Genomic DNA, 21650 nt, shown 5'->3' on the forward strand with positions numbered 1-21650 from the left:
ATCTAGGTTTTTTCCTCGTCAGAAGAGTCATGCGTAAGTGCATGCGTGTATATACAAGACAAAGGACATACGTTTAGACTTCTTTATCTTTGTTCGTGCGGATATATATTAAGAACCAGACCCTTGCAACTCTAATATCCTAGACAAAAATCCAATTTTAAAAACTGATGCTATGTACTGGGTTTTCCTAAACAATCCCTATTTTCTGTAGTCTTTCAGTTATTCTAAATTTGCACAACGTTCAATATGACATCAATTTGTTTTAAATCTCTAAACTTTCTCTAGCATTCAAAATTTTAAAACACTCTCAAAGTAATTTGTCAATGTTGGAACGTTCTATGATAATATATATATATATAATATTTGTTTGAAACAAGTGAAGTTATTAGAATTAGGAAAATTGCATCCACCGATTGCAATTCATTGGTCCATCATGTGCCTCTTGGTAACAAGTGTTGGAAATGTTGGGTGAACGGTGTACTAGACGATAATGTGTCCTTGTATCGACCAACAAATGAGTTCTTCCTTTTTCGTGAAGGATTAGGAAGTACAACAATTGTGTGGCCAATAAAGTACATTAAATTGTGTTTAGCCTTGCATCTTTGAGGTCAATTCTTGATTCTTCTTTTAACATGTAGATGGTATGAATATTCTTTGAGGTTTGTATATTTGAAGTCATCATGATCATGCGTAAAAAAATAAAAAATAAAAAGTTAAAAAGGCATGAATTTGGGTCAAATGTTCACTATTCGATTCGAAGAGTATATATTAAGAAGTTGTTTTGATATGGAATTGGACTTTGGAACTTCTTTACATTAATTCTGAATTTGAAATGGTAAGTGTGAAAGAATTTGGTTAAAAACGGAAATGGTGGATCTGCAAGTCTACCATTGTAAACGGAAATGGTGGCCCAAAATTCACTACCAGGACTCATTCTGTAGATTGGAAACCATGAATTGAGCACTTGTGATCAACTTATAACTTTAAGTTTGTAGTTCTTGTTTTAGCTTTTCTTTATGTTGCAATGCTGTATAGTAGGAGCTTAAGTTGATGATACAGTGGCTGAGAGTTCTGAGAACGGAAGTTTGTAGCTGATGCCTACTGCTTGAATGAAATGGAGCAAAGAGGTGATCAATACTTACACTGCTATTAGGATGGTGTTTTTGCATAAGTTACATGTGGTTTGATGCGTTAGAGATTAAATTTTAATGTTATCTTCATGAGTGAATGGATTGGACGCTGTGAACAAGTTATGAATAGATTTGGCAACACCAAAATTTATGTGTTTCTTTTGTACTATAACTTGAGAGTTTTGGTATTTGGAATTGATTATGATGATAATTTCAATGAAGGGTCCTAATATTACATTTATTTTTTTTGCTATACTATATCAGGGTTACTTTCCTAAAGTCAGGCAGATATAATAAAGAAATTTATTGTTATATGAAATTGGATCAATAAGGAAATTGACTAATTTTAAAAAATATACAAACACGGCATGCAGATAACCGCAATAAATTTGTGTTAAATAATGTAGGACATATGGATTATTAGCTGATCGAGGAGCAGCTGAACAAGCGCATGCACGTTGTCGCGACAAAAAAGCCCAATCTGTGCAAGCATGGGTCCTTAGCTCATAACCGGGCCTATGACCTGTCGTTTCGACGAGAACGGCATGACAAGTCCAACTCTATAGTTTACTTTGCGTTTTCAGCATTTCGAGCTTTTAGAAAATTTTGAGAACTTTTGTTATTTCCTTTTTGTTTTCTAATTAGCTTTTCTAGCAAGTCTAGGGTTACTCTTCTATAAAAGGAATGCGTTGGAACATCCTAAACTATTCAGTTTATTATCAATCAAATACCTTTGAGTTTTAGTCAATTTATGGTGGATTTCGGCATGTTACTTGTAGGGTTATCGTTCGATCTATATCTCGTTGCGTATGCTATCATGGCCAACAGGGGGAGTCGTGTAATGTATACCACTTACGGTGTGCATCATGTCATGTGTTGTAAATAGTTGTCCAAAACCTTTCCTGCAGCTCTAGTGTGGGGTGTATTGTGTTCACATTTGAGGCGTGCATATAGGTGCCGTAAATTACATGAGCTTTTTATGGCTTGGCCTTTCGCGACGTGCATAGGGAGTGATCAACTTCTTGGTCACTAATCTGTTTGATATTCTTAGCAATGGGGTGTTAGTTGGATTGGCTCAGGCCTTTAGAGTGCTCCTAAGTGGTCTTGAATTGAAGCCCCTATGATACCCATGTGTGTGAATTTTCCCCCTCCCTTTCCTAACTTTGGAAACACCGGCAAAAAAACCTATTTCATATATATACAGAGAGTTTCCATTAAGGGATCCCTCAAATTAACTTATTTGAGGGACACCTTTGTAGGGCCCACTTCACATTGTATTTTACTAATCCAAACTGTCTGTGTTTTAGATAATCATTCAAAGATCATCTCTACAAAAAATCACTTGAATCCGATATCGTTTGACCACTCAATTGTGTTATTGAAATTTTAGTACTTTCTTGAAGCACCGTGTTCATTAATTTTGTAGGATACAATTGGATGTCGAAACGTTTTCCGATTTGTCTAATTTTTTGCAAGGATAATCTATGAATGTATACTTAAACAATAGATAATTTGGATTGTTGGAAAAAAATTCATAGGGTACCTTAAAGAGTGTCCCTCAAATAAAATTATTTAAGGGATCTCTCAATAGAAGGGGACTATATATATATATATATACCCTAAACATGATTTCAATTCTATAAACAAGTTTGAATGGATTTTTCAGTTTCTACAAGCGGGATGATTTCGGTTTCTCGATGTTATGTGAATCCTGATATTTTGTTTCTTTGAGTAGCTAACTTTGAAGCATGTATCGGAATTAAATTGTTGTAGAACATAGGTCAATTGCCATATTGAATGTGTTCTTGTTTGCAACGAATAATTGGGTTAAGAACTAGTTATGAGAAATCGATTCTTGAATTCCTAATAACAAATGCCATGTTTTAGGGTTTTTGTGACACTCATATTCTCTTTGATCTTAATGGATTCTTGATTGTTAATTTGAGTAAATGTCATACTGGATTTCAATTAAGAATACACGTATTGATGTAAATGCCATACACTTTACATACACTTAAGAGAGAGTCATACAACTCGAGTCAAATGCCATGATCTTGTTGTGAATGTCGTCATCATATGCTTGCTAGAAATTGATTATCTATTGTTGTTTATGGATTGATTGATTGTTTGCTAGAAATTGATTATCTATTGTTGTTTATGGATTGATTGATTGTTTGAAGGTGGATAGTTTGTCCTAGCTATTGTTCTTGATTGATTTTAAACTAATTTCTCTTAAACTCTAATTTAAATTCTGTTTTGTTTTCTTTTATTTACAAAATCAAATCAAAACCCCCTTGGTGTTGGCGTGTGTGTGGAAGTCCTTGTGATTTCAATTTTTATTTTGTTTTCGTGTTTAATTGTGTTCTAGTTTTCTTTGTGTGACATTGATAAACATCTCTTTAGATTACAATCTCTGTGTGGGAATGACCCTTGCTTGCTTACTATACTATCATTTGATTTGTGCACTTGCAAGGTTTTAATATTGTTATTAAAAATTACTATGTTTAAAAGACCTTTCCTATTGAGAGGGGCAATATCATACTAAACTCACACACACTACACAGATGCTAAGACTCGAACCCATAACCTTTACTAAAAGAGTAATTGCTTCGGACCACTGCGTTAGTGGTCCTTGGCCTTGTTTGAAATTCTTGAACAAAAAGCATATTAATGCACGTGCAGGGCTTGTGGTGTTTCAATGTTGCTACACATGCCAATTCAAAATTCAATAGAAGAATACAACCACCTAAAGGATAGCAATGAACGGATACTATTTTATCCAAAAAAAAGTTTATCTGACATGAGCATTCAAAATGATTAGAAAATGAGTAAAAAGTAGAGAAGTCAAATCCAACATTCACATGAGCATTCAAAATCATAAAAATGATTATTAAAGTGTCAACTCCTTTTCTCCTACAAATTGCATCAATTCCTCCACGACCCCATCAATCTCCTCATCCTCTCTCTTTTTCATGTTGTCTCTTAATTCCAATGCCTTTTTTCTCACTCCCTCTCTAATTTTCTCCACAACCACCTTTCTGATCACCTTCGCTACCTCTTCTCTTTGCAAAATGCCTTCTCCTGTTCTCTTAACCTCCAAACCAGCACCCAACTCCTCTACTAATCTAGCGTTAATTGGCTGGTCAAGATGCATAGGAATGGCTATAATTGGAACACCAGACTTGATGCTCTCCAACACTGAGCTCCATCCACAGTGACTCACAAACCCACCAACACTTGAATGCTTCAATATGTTTGCCTGCGGAGCCCAACCCTCCACTATAATTCCCTTCTCACCCACCCTCTCTAAAAACCCTTCTGGTAACACCTCTTCAACCCTTTTACCTTTCTCTTCCTTTGGAAATCTTATTACCCAAATAAAGCTAACTTTGCTAAGCTCTAGCCCATGAGCTAGCTCTTCTATTTGCTCCCTGGACAGAAAGTACTCACTCCCAAAGCAAACATACACAACCGAAGACCTTTCCCTTTTGTTCAGCGATTTCATGATCCATGTTTCCTCATCGACTTTTTGATCCATTGGCTCTTGAACAAGCGGACCAACTGGCACGATCTTCTTCCCCAATAAACCAGAGAGATAATCAACATATTTTGCTTCAATCTCTCTAGATGTCTTCACCAAAATGATGTTGCATGATCGAGCACTGCATTGCTGAACGCGGTCTCCGTCGTTGATGCCATTTGACGAAGGTTCTAACAGATTGTTGAACTTTTTAGCTTCGTAATCCCGAAGATAGATCGAAGGAAAAGGAAACTTGACACTAGGGTTCTTGAGATGGTGAACACGAAGTGAGGTCAAGGCAGCACTGGTGGTGATGAACCGGACCGATGGAATATTTTGCAACGAAGCTAGAGAGGGTGCCCATGGTGGAATAAAATCATATATGAGCAAATCTGGCTTTAGGGTTGTGAGGATGTTGGAGAAGTTATTGCTGGACATGTCGAAGGCCCGTTTGAGAGTGGACATGAGATGAGGAGGGAGGCCATTGGTGGTGTGGTAATGAGGTGGCAGTTCAGGCAACTCTTCATGCGGAAGATGAAGTTCCACAAATTCAATGCAATGAGAGTATTTTGGAGAGAGTTTTGGCTTGATGGAGGTGAGATTGACAGGCGTGGAACAAATAAAGATGTGAAAATTTCTCTTAGAGGTAAGCTTCTTGGCAAGCTCTAGGAAGGGAGAAATGTGGCCGTGAGCTAGCCATGGAAGCATAAGAACAGTAATGCTTTTGTGCTCAGAGTAAACCATCTCCCTCTTTGGCTCTTTTCTTTCGGTTGCTTGATTATAGGCTGATAGGTTTGGTTATGGCTAGCTCTATGTGTTTGTATATATTTAGCATCATAGAAGTTGGAAGGGACGCGTGGAGTCTTCGTGTCAGTGCATACTTAAGTCAAGGGAAATACGTGGCATAAACTTTTAGGGTAATGCCACATTTTTATACCACATTTCTAATAGAAACCAATACAATGGGGTCTATTTCTATTAAAAAGATGATACACAATGTGGTATAAAATTGTAAGAAGTTCGACCAATGTTTCTAGAAGAAAGTGTTTAGAATACTTTCTTACGAGTTACAACCAAATGTGGCGGAGAGACAGCGTTTAATTATGGATATTTACATCGACTATCCTCGATATTTTGGTGAAAACACTGAGAGCGTTATTGTAATCTTCGAAACTTAGGATTTAGTAAAAGAACAAAAAATTATAGGCGGTGTCAGTGTAAATAACTCTTATCATAATAAAATTTACGTCTTTATATACCTTGATGACACCTTATGGTTATGGTTTAGTCTTCCATATATAATTTTCCAATTCCTTCAGTTTCACAAATTCTTTTTAACATTTCATGTTGTATGAATGTCAGTAGATGGTTCCTGTAAGTTCCAGACTGTTCGTGTAGCAAACATGAAATACACCAAAACAAAGGACAAAAGTACAACCCCAATAACAAAACTTTTATTCTTGCAGTTATGTCACCGACCTATTCTAATGTGATAGATACCTGTTCATAGAAGAAGCAGCATGATTTGGCAGAGAGGTGGCATAGATTCAATGCATGGAGAGACATGTGGCCGTAGGCTGAGCATTGACGGATGAGAATACCGATGTGCCGAGAAATAATCTAATTGTTAGATTCTTTTGTTGGTGGACAGGTGTACAGTTATGGTACTCTTGATGGAGATGAGTCATGACACAACGTTTGAAGAAGAGAAACGTGGAAGCAACCAACATATATAACAACAAACAACATGTATAAGTATGTAAATCAAGCACGTAAATTTATGTTGTCTTTTATACTCTCTTTTTCTTCACTTTGGTTCAACATGTACGCTCCTCAACGACTGATTACTCTCTTATTGGCTGCATTGTTGAGGATGTTAAAGCTTTGCTAAAAGGATTTCCACCAAACAAGTTCATACATATTTTTCAAGAAGTAAATGAAGCTGCTCATAGGGTAGCACAATATGCTTTGCACATAAATGATAGTTTGTCTTGGTCAGAGTGCTCCCTGCGTTTGTGCAGGACGCCCTTCCGGAACATTTATTAGATCGGGGTTAGGTGTTACGTATCCCTCATTGTATTAGCTGGATTAGTTAAATAAAGTTTTGCTTCGTACCGTCGAGGTTTTCGCAATTATACTTTAAAGGCATAAGTGTCATTGCATTTTCAGGGATCGTTTGGTACGGTGGATTGTCGTGGACTGATCACTAAATTCTGGGACTGTCTTGGATTAGATCGAATTGACATAAGCTGAATTAAGTATTGACCTACATTTGATACTGCATCAAACTAAGAAGCTAGATTGCAAAATAGTGAAAACCTATATTTGATGCTATGTTGAACTAAAAATTAATTATTTAAATATTTAAATATAATAATTTTTAGATAATTAAATGTAATTTAAGATCCTAAAACTATTAACATACTTCCTAGTTACCAAATTGACATGTGTTGACATAAGCCTTTCTAATTAATCAAGGAGATTTATTTCCTTGATTAATTAAGGGATTTACTTTCTTATTTTATATAGTTGACATATCATTGTATAATTAGGAGATATTCTCATAATTGATTATTGTGTCTATTTTCTTGTACAGCTCTCATGTAAACTCCTATATATACCTCATTATGAAGAAGAATACAATTAACCTAAAGTATTCAAACCATATTCATATTTTAGCATGGTATCAGAACAATCGATCATAGCTTGTTTCTAAACCCTCATATTAAATTCCTCATATTCAAACACAAACCCTAAATCAAATTCCTCAAATCCAAATTCCTCACATACAAATCAAATTCCTCAAATCTAAATTCCTCAAATACAAATTCCTCACATACAAATCAAATTCCTCAAATCTAAATTCCTCAAATACAAATTCCTCACATACAGTTCTCCCACTCTCATATCAAATCCTATTATCAAATCAAATTCCCTAAACACATCCTTTTATCTTACCCTCAAATCATTCCGCTACCATGGACGTTGTCTCGTTTCCCCACGCCGACGGCTCCTCCACCTCTACTCCCCAAATCGTTGCTATTCACTATGACAACTCCCCGTTCCCTATCGGCGTCACCCTGACTGAGACCAATTATGCCTTATGGTCTCAAGTCATGGAGATGCGCATTGTTGCCTGAGAAAAATTGGGGTACTGTTGTGTGGATACAGCTGCATCCTCAACTTGTGATACTCGCAAGTGCACGAACCGTTGATAGTTTAGCGTATGTAAGTGCGAGGTCGATTCCACAGGGATTGGTGATTGAATGATCCAACTCAGTTTTCCTACACAAAACATAAATGAAAAAGAAAGGAAATAAATAAAACAAGGAATAAAGAAATAACTAACTCAAGCAGATAAGTTCCCAAGTTCAATTAGATTAACGGATTGATTCTAGCTAAAGTATGATTAAGCCATGGTGTTTGGTCATAACCTTGTGTTCCTAATTCCCTAATTTGATCATTTGTTGTCTAACCTAAAATTAAGCATTAGGAACCCATTAAGCATAGAAGAACAATTTAAACAACCAAGCATGTATCTAATCCCTGTTGTCGAATGTCCATACATACTCTTCCTATTCATAGTTCAATTCGAATTAAAGCATGGTGTCTACTCTTAATTCAAACCAAGATAGCTAACATGCAAGCCTAAATGGTGATCAATCATTCAAACTAGCATATTAACTTATAAGCATAATGAATAAGAACAAGAATCATAATTGAAACTTGGAAACTAATCAAACTTGAAACTAAAGAAAAGAATTTACATAACAATGAAAATTAAGTAGAACTTGGAAAAACTTAAGGAGAATTTCAGCACAAAGATCTCATTATAACAATTGAAAACTAGAAAGAGAAACTAAGAGAATTTGAGGGAGAGAAGGGAAGGGAGCTCTAGAGAAGTGTTTGAGAGCTCCCCCCCTTGGGGTGTGTTTACAAGCTTGGGAAACCTCACTATATATAGGCCTAAGGAAGCTGAAAATCTGAATTAAGTATGGCTAATGCATACAACACTTGTTTTATAAAATTTGAAATGGTTGATGCACTTGTATTAGAAAATCTAAATTGGGTGATGCACTTGTATTAGAAAATCTTGAATTGGTTGATGCACTTCACCAATAGATCCCACCAGCAGCCCTAGCTCATCTTCATGTCACCATGACCAAGCTTCCAACCAGAAATGATAGCTCATACCTAGCTCACCATGACCAAGCATCCAACCAGCACATGCTGAGGTCAGCATGACCAGAAACTTCAAGGGCTTACAACTTGGGCTTCTCTTAATCAAATTAGGACTTTAAGCACTCTAAATTGAAGTTCAGAATGTCTTCTTTCCAGCCATATGTTATTTGGGCCAATCCAAGGTCGGAGGAAGAAGTTAAGGCCGAAACAAATTGCTAACTCATTTTCCGCGCTGATAAGATCCATCCTGAGCATGGTTCTGTGTTTGCTAGGTAACGGACTCCAGATTTATCCAATGGGACTGAAGTTTGGATATGTTATAGTACACACCAATTGGAGCAACTTTCATGAAGAATGTGGCCTCATCCGAGCTATGTAGGTTGCTGAAACAAAGCTTGCAATATGACCTACGGAACTGGACTGGCAGGGGGCTGTAGCCATAATGAATTTGTCTTTAAGCTCTTCATCAATTCATCCAAATTAGGCCTTAACATGCTTGAATTGCATGAATTATGTTCTCCAAAGCCATCATTGTTACCTAAAGCTCAATTAACTGAAAGATAAACACAAAAAGGATTAAAAGCACAAGTTTAACTCAAAAACATAACCAAATCATAAGCTAGAAGGGTAAGAAATAATATACAATTATGAACCGATCAAATACCCCCAAACCTAGATTTTGCTAGTCCTCGAGCAAAACAACACAAAACAAAGTTAAAAACAAAACTAGAAGTTAACTAAACCACTTTCGTAGGTAACTCGATTGCATTTAGCATATGCAACAAGCCTTTAAACCTCTAGGCATCCCTAGTAGGAGGAGTTGTGTCTCCTGAGGGTTTAACAGATACGATACCCACAAACGTTTTACTGACTCTGTAAAACAAAGTAATTAGAAAACTTAAAGATTGTTAGTCCTTAAGCAAAACCAAAAACAAAAACAAACACAAAAACACAAAGAACTTAAAACAATTTTTCCGAACATTTTCTGAAGATAAATGACTCATGCACATGACTTAAACGTTTTAACAATAAAAGCTCAATTTTTAGACATTATTTACAAAGCGGCAAAGTTCTAAACACAATATGCTCAAAGTGTAGTAGTGTGATAGCCAAATGCAACAAATTCCCCAATCTTAGTTTTCACACAATTTCAAAAATCATACAAAGCATAAGTTCAACTTCAAATCTCACCAAAGTTGTCCTCTCACAAATGAATCACTCAGAAGAGGGCTATAATGCACACTCAGTTATAAACATGAGAATAGAGTTAAACCATAAGGGACTTAACTCGCAATAGAAATATGAAGAACTTGCATTAATATGATCTCAAGAAGGATGTCAAACACTTAAAAGTAGAAAAATGAATGCAATTCAACCACATGACATTTAAGATCAATTTAGGTCTTTAACATGGGTTGTAATGGGGCCAAGGGTGTAAGGTGAGTAAGAAATGAAGGATATGGATAATACAAAGTCCAAGGAACTCGCAATGCAAAAGCATAAAATAATTGTTTACAAGACTTCGAATCATCACGATTAGATTTTTTTCTTTTACCTGATCAAAACTCCTTATACCTTCATTTACATTGATTGATACTCCTTTCCTTTAATTGAACAAACACCAATTTATTTTGAAGGCTCAAAAATGAAATTTCAATCAACCATCACTTAAATTTTCTCTTTTCTTTCACCAATTGTGTGATTTTTTTTTTCTTCGAAATGTAACACCCATTCCCAAACTTAGTATGAAAAACACATCCCAATTAAAGCTCATGAGTTCCTTAGAAAGGTAAATATTTGTTTTTCGGGCTAAGGCGAGGAAATAAAATTGGTAAATGAAAGAAAAGGTTTACATGTAGGCTCAAAATGGTTAACAATGGAAAATCATGCTTAAGCATGCATAAGGTTAGCTTGAAAGGCACAAACGATCCAAAGAGGGCCTTAATATCACTTCTTAAATGTCATGAAATCAAATTGCATAAGAATGAATGACTTTTAAGTGTTCAACCAAATCAATGAATAATGAGATCAAACAACAACTTTGATGACAAGAAAATAAGAGTATGTATATAACACTCATGAATTGAAGTACAAGGCTCAAAAGCTCACTTTATATGGTTGGTTATATAAGTCTAATTTATGCTTCATACAATTCTTTAGATCATGCAAATCCTTTAATTGGAAAATTATGAAACAAATGGCAAGTTTAAAGAAGGTTTCAAGCATATCATGTTAGAACAATGCCAAATTAAAATTATTTTTTTTTAAATTTTTTTTTTTTTTAAAATAAAGAAAAAAAACACTAAAATAAAATGAAATCCAATTTTCATTTAAGTCATGCAAACATTTATCACAATCTCATCAAATGTGTTCGGAAAGTGAATAAAATCAAAATAAAAATAAAAGCAAGACTCAAACAAAATAAAATAAAAATAAAAACAAGTAAAAAAATTAAATTAAATTAAGGAAAAAAATCAAATTTACATGCTAAACTCCAATACCCCCAAACCTAGAAATGAACATTGTCCTCAATGTTTAAAAATTAGGAACAAGCAATGTCATAGCAAGAAATGAAAGGTACTAAAGTAAATATAAATCACAAAACACACAAGAATTAAAATACACAAATAAAATAATTACAAAAATAAAAATTTCAAAACAAACAAATAAACAAACAAAAAATGAAACAGTAAACCCTAATCACACAATTCTGAAACCCAAAAAAATTTGAAGCCCAAAGCCCACAATGAAATTAACCCACCTTGAAACCCAAACAAGGTGAAAAACCGACCCAAAATGAATTCTGAAGCCCACACATTTTATTATTATTATTATTATTATTTTAAAAAGAAGATAAAACGTGAATTATGAGCGCAAAGTGGGATTTCTGAAAAGAAAGCACGTGGTCCCTAATGTCGTCTCATGGATAGTCACGGGCAGAAAGCAGGAGCCACGTGTCGACGCATAGAGGCGCCGCAGACTCCACAAGCAGAAATTACGGGGCCATACAAAGTCGTGATGACTTTACTGAACGCGTCCGTTCAGAAAGGTCACGTCGAGATAAATGTGTTGGGTACGGTTGGAAAGCGAGAAGGTTGTGGGACTCGATGAATGCTGGAGATTCAGAAATGCTTAGACGCTGCAATGGCTAGGGTTTGTCAAAGACTATATCTATAAGAAGGAAAAAGAAGGGGATAAAAACAAAACCACAAACTCAGAAACACAAAAGAGAAAAGAAGAAAAAAGTGAGAAATCAAATGGCCTCTTCCTACCCATTTTCGTTAGATCTCAACCTAGCTCCACCGACTCAGACACGAGGCCAAGCAGTAGCACCAGTATGGATGCCCTACTTTGCCTCCGCACGGGGGCCTGTGACTGTCAATGACTCAATACTCCTGGACAACGATGTTGCCATTGGAGTTTGCAGAAATTTAGTGACTCCCAAAGATATACGTGTGTTCGGGACAAGGGATGACAACCGGGTCACGAGTGATGCCCTGGCACTGAGCGTGCAGAGTACAGCATGTGTCGCAAGTTTGGGTCATCGCCTACTTGCGAAGTCCCATGAGGTAGAGGTGCTTAAAGCTCAGTTGGCGGCGGAGCGAAGTTTGGTTGAAGACTGTCAGAGTGCTATAAAAAGCTTGAAAAGGGAGAGGTCAAGGATTGTGGAGGTGAATCGACACCAGCTAGAAGTATTGCGAGACGAGAATAAAAATCTATCAAAGATGGTAGAGTTGTACTCTCGCGACATGAGAAAGCAACTGGAGGACCTAGACCGACCGGGTAAACGCAAGCAAGCAGATCGCGAGAGTAGTTACGCTCAAGCTAAGATTGTGATCTTTGGGAGCTCAAGTGATGAGCCCCAAGAGGCTGTGCGTGAAGCCCCGGAAGAGGACAGCCAGATGGCCAAACTCAAAGCTCCTATGGTCGAGACACCGAAGGCCAAGAAGAAATGATTTCAGTTTTTATTTAATTTTAAAGTGTATGTGTGTTTTTTTTTTCTTTAATTGGGAAATAAAAACGTTAGCTATCTCAAAGAAACGATTGACCCTAAATTTAAAGAACGACAATCAAACAAAAACACGAAGACCCAAACAAGATTTTTTTTTTTTTTTTTAATTTTTATTTTTAGTTAAGTAAATACACAAATAACTGCTTCTTCTTTTAAGAGAAAAACTTAAGGATAACCAGTTAAGGGCCTCAGAAAACACAGCCAGGGGTTCCGGGAAGGTTGGAGGGGTCACAATGGTCCCGCTTAAAACCCTAACTTCTTAGACACCGAAGGTGTCGCCTTAAAGAACTCCTAGACACTGTATAGACTGCGGTTGCTCACTGGAGTTACCAAAAATTTAGCTCCTTCAAAGAATATCCTATGAGTTTTAAATTATACTACCTAATTAAATAAAAAAAACAAAATAAATAAATAAATAAATAAACTGAAATAAACACGCAATTCAAACAAGAATTTAAAAGAAGAGTTGGGATTCTTGCACCAGGTGTCCAAGACGCATCTTTAATTTTGTCTCTTCTTCCAACTACATTATTAAGAAACCTGTCAAACAAGAAGAAAATAATTGAAAATAAAATAAAATAAAATAAAAACTGAAAAAGCAAAAACACAAACATCAGAAAACAGGGAGGCAAAAGTAAGTGAAAGTGTAGACATGCTCCCTTTTAAAAAAAAACGTGCTCGCAATTTGCGCCAGAAATGAAGGGATCCGAGAGAAAAGAGCACAGGATAGCACCCTCGAGATCCGAAGTGCTTTCGGCTCCCTCGTCTGTATAAGTCTATTTAAACTCATCTCGGTGAAGTAGAAGAGTACCCCGCATTTCTTCCTGCAAATTCAGAGAAAAACATCAAAAAATCCAAAAACAAAACAATGGCATCCTCATGCACTCACCTTGATGATCTTAGCCTTGAACTGTCCCTTGCACCACCGAATGCGCAGATAAGGGCTCCTCAAAACCATGTCTTCCCAAACTCCACATATCATCACGGTACGGCCTCAAACTTTGCTGAGGTAATACCGAACTTTTCTGAGGCAATGCCGAACAGAGCAGCGCTGCTTGGAGGCATGATTGGCTGCAAGCTCACACCGACAGATCATCTGCATGTGGCACAGAGGTCTGACAAAGCAGCGGTGGAGGAGTCCAATAATTTAACTGTTCTCCATGCGGTCTCGGCTACCAATTTGGGTATGCGATTGCTGGCGAGAACACGGGAGTGTGCCGCAATGAGCGAGGAAATAACTTCCTTGAAGGCTATGGTGGCGGACTTGCAGAAGCGGCTCTACTGTGCCAATCAGCACGTGGAAGCACTGCAGAGAAAAAATGAGGACCATGTGGAGCTGCTGCAGATTCTGCAAGTAAGAGATAATAGAGGCATGCCATGAAGATGAAGATGAAGATGAAGAAGAAGAAGAAGAAGTTGTTTTTATTTTTAATTTATTTGAATGTTCTTTTTTTTTTTTTTTTTTTTTTTGTTTTTGTTTTTGTTTTTGTTTTTAAAATTTTTACTTCTTTTTTTTTTCTTTGTTTGTAATGCAGTGTTTGAGTGAAATAAAAATAATATGTTTTTAACACTCAGAAATAAACTAACTAACCACACCACGTAAATAAATACATAAACTAACTTAACAAAACAAAAAAAAGAAAACAAAGAAGTTCCAAATTGATTTTTTTTTTAAATTTATTATTATTTACAACTAACTGACCACACAAAGAAAAATAAATAAAATAAAATAAAAGAAGTTCCAAATTTCAATTTACAAGGATAAAAAAAATAAAAACTCAAATTTCAATTTTTTTAAATTTTTTTTTTTTTTTTTGTTTTTTTTTTTTATAAAACACACAAATATACAAGCAACTCATGGATGACCAGTTAAGGGCCTCAGAAAACACAGCCAGGGGATCCGGGAAGGTTGGAGGGGTCACAAAGGTCCCACTTAAAATCCAAACTTCTTAGACACCGAAGGTGTCGCCTAAAGAACTCCTAGACACTGTATTGACGGAGACGCTCACTGGAGTTACCACGAGTCAGCTAATATAAAAAATCTTTTTAATTTTTTTTTAATAAAAGAAATAGAAAATTAAAATTACTAAAATAATAACAAAACAACTAAAGAGAAAAGATTGGAATACTCCCCCTTGAAGCGATTAGGTCGAGCATGGATGCATTTGGAGGTCGCGACTTCTCCCACTGCTCCACACTCCCCATTCTTATGATTGAGGTTGCCATCTCTCTCCATTTTTATTAAGCTATCATAAATTGCTAAAACGAACACAAAAAACTTGAAACAGAATTAAAGGATTACGAAATATAAAAAAAAACTAAAAATGAAAAGGAAAAATCAACACACATCCAATTCCATGCTTCAAAGCAACAAGCACCAATGGGTTGTGTAAGCTGGGACTTAAACCCAGTTCTCTTGCTTGTTGGGCAATTGTCCTTTTCTGTTGGACTACAAACACAACTTGTCCATTAACGTCATTAACTTTAAAACTTGAAATTGTCCAGTTAAGAAAAAAAAACTAAAGTAGGAAAGCCAAATAGAATCAAACAATGTTACCGATCCCCGGCAACGGCGCCAAAAACTTGTTGTGTGGATACAGCTGCATCCTCAACTTGTGATACTCGCAAGTGCACGAACCGTTGATAGTTTAGCGTATGTAAGTGCGAGGTCGATTCCACAGGGATTGGTGATTGAATGATCCAACTCAGTTTTCCTACACAAAACATAAATGAAAAAGAAAGGAAATAAATAAAACAAGGAATAAAGAAATAACTAACTCAAGCGGATAAGTTCCCAAGTTCAATTAGATTAACGGATTGATTCTAGCTAAAGTATGATTAAGCCATGGTGTTTGGTCATAACCTTGTGTTCCTAATTCCCTAATTTGATCATTTGTTGTCTAACCTAAAATTAAGCATTAGGAACCCATTAAGCATAGAAGAACAATTTAAACAACCAAGCATGTATCTAATCCCTGTTGTCGAATGTCCATACATACTCTTCCTATTCATAGTTCAATTCGAATTAAAGCATGGTGTCTACTCTTAATTCAAACCAAGATAGCTAACATGCAAGCCTAAATGGTGATCAATCATTCAAACTAGCATATTAACTTATAAGCATAATGAATAAGAACAAGAATCATAATTGAAACTTGGAAACTAATCAAACTTGAAACTAAAGAAAAGAATTTACATAACAATGAAAATTAAGTAGAACTTGGAAAAACTTAAGGAGAATTTCAGCACAAAGATCTCATTATAACAATTGAAAACTAGAAAGAGAAACTAAGAGAATTTGAGGGAGAGAAGGGAAGGGAGCTCTAGAGAAGTGTTTGAGAGCTCCCCCCCTTGGGGTGTGTTTACAAGCTTGGGAAACCTCACTATATATAGGCCTAAGGAAGCTGAAAATCTGAATTAAGTATGGCTAATGCATACAACACTTGTTTTATAAAATTTGAAATGGTTGATGCACTTGTATTAGAAAATCTAAATTGGGTGATGCACTTGTATTAGAAAATCTTGAATTGGTTGATGCACTTCACCAATAGATCCCACCAGCAGCCCTAGCTCATCTTCATGTCACCATGACCAAGCTTCCAACCAGAAATGATAGCTCATACCTAGCTCACCATGACCAAGCATCCAACCAGCACATGCTGAGGTCAGCATGACCAGAAACTTCAAGGGCTTACAACTTGGGCTTCTCTTAATCAAATTAGGACTTTAAGCACTCTAAATTGAAGTTCAGAATGTCTTCTTTCCAGCCATATGTTATTTGGGCCAATCCAAGGTCGGAGGAAGAAGTTAAGGCCGAAACAAATTGCTAACTCATTTTCCGCGCTGATAAGATCCATCCTGAGCATGGTTCTGTGTTTGCTAGGTAACGGACTCCAGATTTATCCAATGGGACTGAATTTTGGATATGTTATAGTACACACCAATTGGAGCAACTTTCATGAAGAATGTGGCCTCATCCGAGCTATGTAGGTTGCTGAAACAAAGCTTGCAATATGACCTACGGAACTGGACTGGCAGGGGGCTGTAGCCATAATGAATTTGTCTTTAAGCTCTTCATCAATTCATCCAAATTAGGCCTTAACATGCTTGAATTGCATGAATTATGTTCTCCAAAGCCATCATTGTTACCTAAAGCTCAATTAACTGAAAGATAAACACAAAAAGGATTAAAAGCACAAGTTTAACTCAAAAACATAACCAAATCATAAGCTAGAAGGGTAAGAAATAATATACAATTATGAACCGATCAGGTACCTAATTGGCGACGGTGTATGAGAGGCAATTTGTCCCTAATTCCCTCCTCCATGATTAGGGAGGGTTCACACTCTCTCTTTAATTCCCTCAATTTGGATTATGTGTTGATTGTTCCATCCTTGCACCATAATCTCTTATCTATTGCCCAAATTACTACGACTTTGAATTGCACTATAACCTTTTGGCCTACTCATTGTGTTTTTCAAGATATTCTATGCAGCAAGACGATTGGTTGTGGTACGAGGAGGGGCAAACTCTACTACCTGGACTTGGCGTCTAACAGTGAAGCCTGAGTCGGTCAAGCTTTCAAGTTTGGGGGTGCTAGTGTTGAGAAACGAACTACCGACGTCTGGTTATGGCATAGGCATCTTGAACATACTTCGCTTGGATATTTACAAAAGTTATTTCCATCCTTATTTATTAGTTTAGATATTTCAAGTTTTAAGTGTGATATTTGTGAACTGGCCAAGAGCCATCGTGTTCATTTTCCCTTAAGTTCAAATAAAAGTTTGGTTCCATTTTCTCTTGTTCATTCTGATGTTTGGGGCCCTACTAAAATTTCCACTCCGGGGCGAGCTCGATGGTTTGTCACGTTTATAGATAATTGCACCCGACTGGGTTTCCCTTCTCAAAACTAAAGGGGAAGTCGGTTCCAAGTTTCAACAGTTCCATTGAATGGTGGAGACTCAATTCCATACCAGAATCCTAGTTCTCCGCTCTGACAATGGCAGAGAATTTCTCAACTATGATCTTAACAAGTTCTTACAAGATCATGGCATCATACATTCACACTCATGCCCATACACTCCCCAACAAAATGAAGTGGCTAAAAGAAAGAATAGACATCTATTGGAAGTAGTTCGTGTCTTTCTCTTTGATACCAATATGCCTCGGTCATTTTGGGGAGAAGTCGTCTTCTCTGCAGCTTACCTCATCAATCAAATTCCCTCCAGTATCTTAAATTTCCAAACACAACTTCAAGCACTTCACTACCATGTCCAAATACTTCCCAACCCAAACCTGGAACCCCGGATTTTTGGTTGTGTTGTATACGTACAACATGCCTATTATTGCTTGCATGTGTTAATAAAAATATTGTAGGAGGCAACCACAAGGTGTGGGAAGGTTGGCAAACTGCCACCTCCAGCTGGCGAGCTACCTAGTGCCTCAATGGCAGGAGTTCAAAATCCGTTGGAAGCACTTTGTGGCCAAGGACAAGCCAAACCTTGAGCGAGGATTAATCACACCCTTCAGGTGTGGGGACACCTCGTGTTATTTACCCAAAAAAAATATTATAGGAGGTTAACATTAGGTCTAATATTAAATGTGATAATTATTTAAAAGGTCAAATGTATTAACTGTATGCCTGATATGTCAACAGGGTCTGTCCACAAGAGCCCAACAAGAACTCAGGCCCAGATCACTTGAGGAAGTGACTGGACCCCATCAAGGCGCCTAAAGCCAATCTTCCCTGAGCCCACCCAGGCCTAGAAAAGGTAAAGAAAGGCAACCCAAGCCTAGAAAAGCAACCACACAACAGCAGCTTGACATGCTGAACCAATCACCTCACCTTTGAGAGGCCTAATGACACATGGTACAAGACCCACTGTGTGTCCCATCAAGCGCGCGCTACTCCCAAGAGGAAATACAAAAGCACGAGGATCCCACCAGCCAGCCATTTCAAAGATGTCACGCCATCACATGACCAACAATCCCACATCGAAAAGGACCAAAAAGAGGTCACTGGAAATCCCTACATGCTTAAGTACAATAATTTTCAGTCCTTCCTTGAGAAGAATCTGACCTAGACATCGGAGGGTGGTTGATGAATCCACCACAACCACGCTTCAGTGACCCCTACCTCTCTTCCTTTTCAGGAGATCAGAGCCACCATCCGTAATGCCTCGCTGCATCGAGTGAAAGGAAAAGGAGGTGTACAGAAGTATGCTCTTCAAAACCTGAGGGTGCACACTTGAGAAAGGATTGACCTAATGGTTTGAATGCACTCTGATTGATGGTGCGAAATCCAAGCATCAACAATAACTATTGACTTACACATAAAAGAAAAAAGAACTATTGACCTAAAATAAACATTAAATCAAATAATTAGTAAAAGGTGATATTTGGTTATGAATTTATAGGAGTCTTGATTGGTTATGAAAAGGTGATATTGTCCTTTTCTTGGTTTATACTAGCTCTTCATTTAATGTATGTTGTAGGAGATGCTAAGCTCGAATTTCTCTTTCCTAGAAGAAAAAAAAATTGACATAGAAGTATCTAATCGACAAAAATCGACTAACTATTGATTTTGGTATGAAAAGGGCACAAATTAGAATTTTTGATTTTCGAAGTGTCTAATCGACAAAAATCGACTAACTATTGATTTTAGTAATATTTATTTTCTCAATCCAGAAACACATCCCATGTTCGAATCCATCTTTAGGACAGTCGTTCTCATTGAGTTTGTATGCAATTATTAGTAGCGCACCTACCTATTTTAATGTGATGGACCATGTTGCTGTGAATTTATAGGAGTCTTGATTAGTTATGAAAAAGTGATATTATCCTTTTCTTGGTTTATACTATCTCTTCATTTAGTGTATATTGTAGGAGATGCTAAGTTCGAATTTCTCTTTCCTAGAAGAAAAAAAAATTGACATAGTAAATAGGTTTCAATCCAAGTCAAACGAAAAATTTTTTTTGCCTAAAAGCCTAAAAGCCTAAAAGCCTAAAAGCACGAGAGAACCAAAGAAGAAGTGACTCTCTTCCTCTCCAAAATTGTGTCAAAATATCTTCGGTGGTTCTTCAATCTTAGTAAGTTTCTCTCTTTATTTTTATTTAATTTTCAATTTCAGTTGTTAGTGTTAAATTGTATGATTTAGGTTTTGTTTGTTAAATTTTGAGTCGCGCTATTCGCTTGATTGGAAATTATTTTAAAAAAATTATAAGTTGTGATACGCGCGTGATAGGGAAAGTCTCCCGCACTTGCGGTAGAGATGCTAGTTGCTTTAAGAAAAAAAAAATTAGCCCCACTCCTAGTAAAATTCATGGATCCGTCCTTGAAATTGGTCCTTTTATGTGTTTAGTCATTTATATATAAAAAAAATAGTTTAAATTAAAATTTAAAGAATTTAAAAAAAAAAAAAAAAAAACTCAACCCCCAACCCTCTCTGCTCTCTGTCTTCTTCTCTCATAGGGTTAGGAGTTTCTCAATCTTTTTTCTTTCAATTTTTGCCTTCCCTCTCTCAACTTCAATGGCGTTGTGCATGTGTGTCTTGATAATTTTGGGCGGGGAGAGAGTGCAGTGGTAAAATTGGGTGGGCCCTTTTTTTTTTTTTGGTCTGGGGGTAGGCCCTGATTTGGAATAGGGCATGTGGTTGTACGGACTCTGCAAGGTAGACTGTTGGCTTCGATGATGGATTTCTGCATAACACCAGAAATTTATTGCCAAATAATAATCAATTATATATACTGTGGACTTCGATGATGGATTTTTTAAAATTTTTTATTTTATTTCAGAATTTAAAAAGATGATAGCTAGTTGTGTTTCATAAAAATATGATTCATTATCTGATTTTATTTTTTAATTAATTTTTTTTTATATGAAAAAGTTTGAATTTATCATATTATCCTAATTTAATTTATAATTTAAATTCTTAATGTTTGCATTAAGCAATGACATTTTCTGGTATTTTGAATGTTTTGTCATTCTCTATCTTTTACTTTACTTTATGCATATATATACACGAAAATTAAAAAATGGTTGTATGATTTTGTGTTGTGTGGTTTGTACATGAGAGAAAAACAAATGAAGAGCTGAAGTTATGTGGCAAGAAGCGAATGAGAAGCTCAGTGGCATTGAGAAAGCTTATGCTACCACCATTTTTCATAGCGAGAGAGAGAGAGAGAGAGAGAGAGAGAGAGAGGGCTTAGGAGTATGGGAGTGAGCGATAGGACCAATTTGCCCCTCATTTTGACCGAAGAAGGTAACAGAAGTTGCTCCAACACTTTCGTTATAAATAAAAGTGGAGTTGAGGGACAGTGGGAGTCATTTTGAAAGTTGAAGCACTAAAAGCACATATGAGTACAGGTTCAGGACCATAGCTCCTAAAAAGCCTTTGTATATATATTTTTTGTTAAATTTTTCATCATGATCGAGTTAAAAGATCCCAAAAGAAAAATATCTGGACTTAGAGGACGTGACCTATAAGGGGAAGAGTGCCACAATTTTAGATATTTTTTATTTGACAACAATTTTATTTCATGGAAGTGTCATGATTTTGACAGTGGCTAGAGAGCAGTTTTCAAAGAGTTATGGCTTGATGGAGTTGAGTTTTGGCTGAGAATAATTCAATTTTTTTTATTCCTTTGTCGCTGGACAGGTGTGTAGTGATGGAGACGAGACGAGTCATGATCGACAAAAAGTTTGAAGATAAGAGAAACGTACGTGGAAGCTTTATGTAGGCAGTTTGGTCTAACTGCATACTTAAACTTCAGATTTAATGTGAACTGGTCTAGGTGAGCGAAAAAG

The 21650-nt window shown here is 36.5% G+C and overlaps 1 pseudogene; it reads right to left on the bottom strand.

The window, feature by feature from the left end:
- Positions 1-3955: 3955 nt before the first annotated feature.
- Positions 3956-5428, bottom strand: LOC110763545 (UDP-glucosyltransferase 29 pseudogene; annotated as a pseudogene).
- Positions 5429-21650: the final 16222 nt, after the last annotated feature.

The sequence above is a fragment of the Prunus avium genome, chromosome 2 (genome assembly GCF_965620075.1).
Source record: "Prunus avium chromosome 2, drPruAviu1.hap1.1, whole genome shotgun sequence".
Classification (NCBI taxonomy): domain Eukaryota; kingdom Viridiplantae; phylum Streptophyta; class Magnoliopsida; order Rosales; family Rosaceae; genus Prunus; species Prunus avium.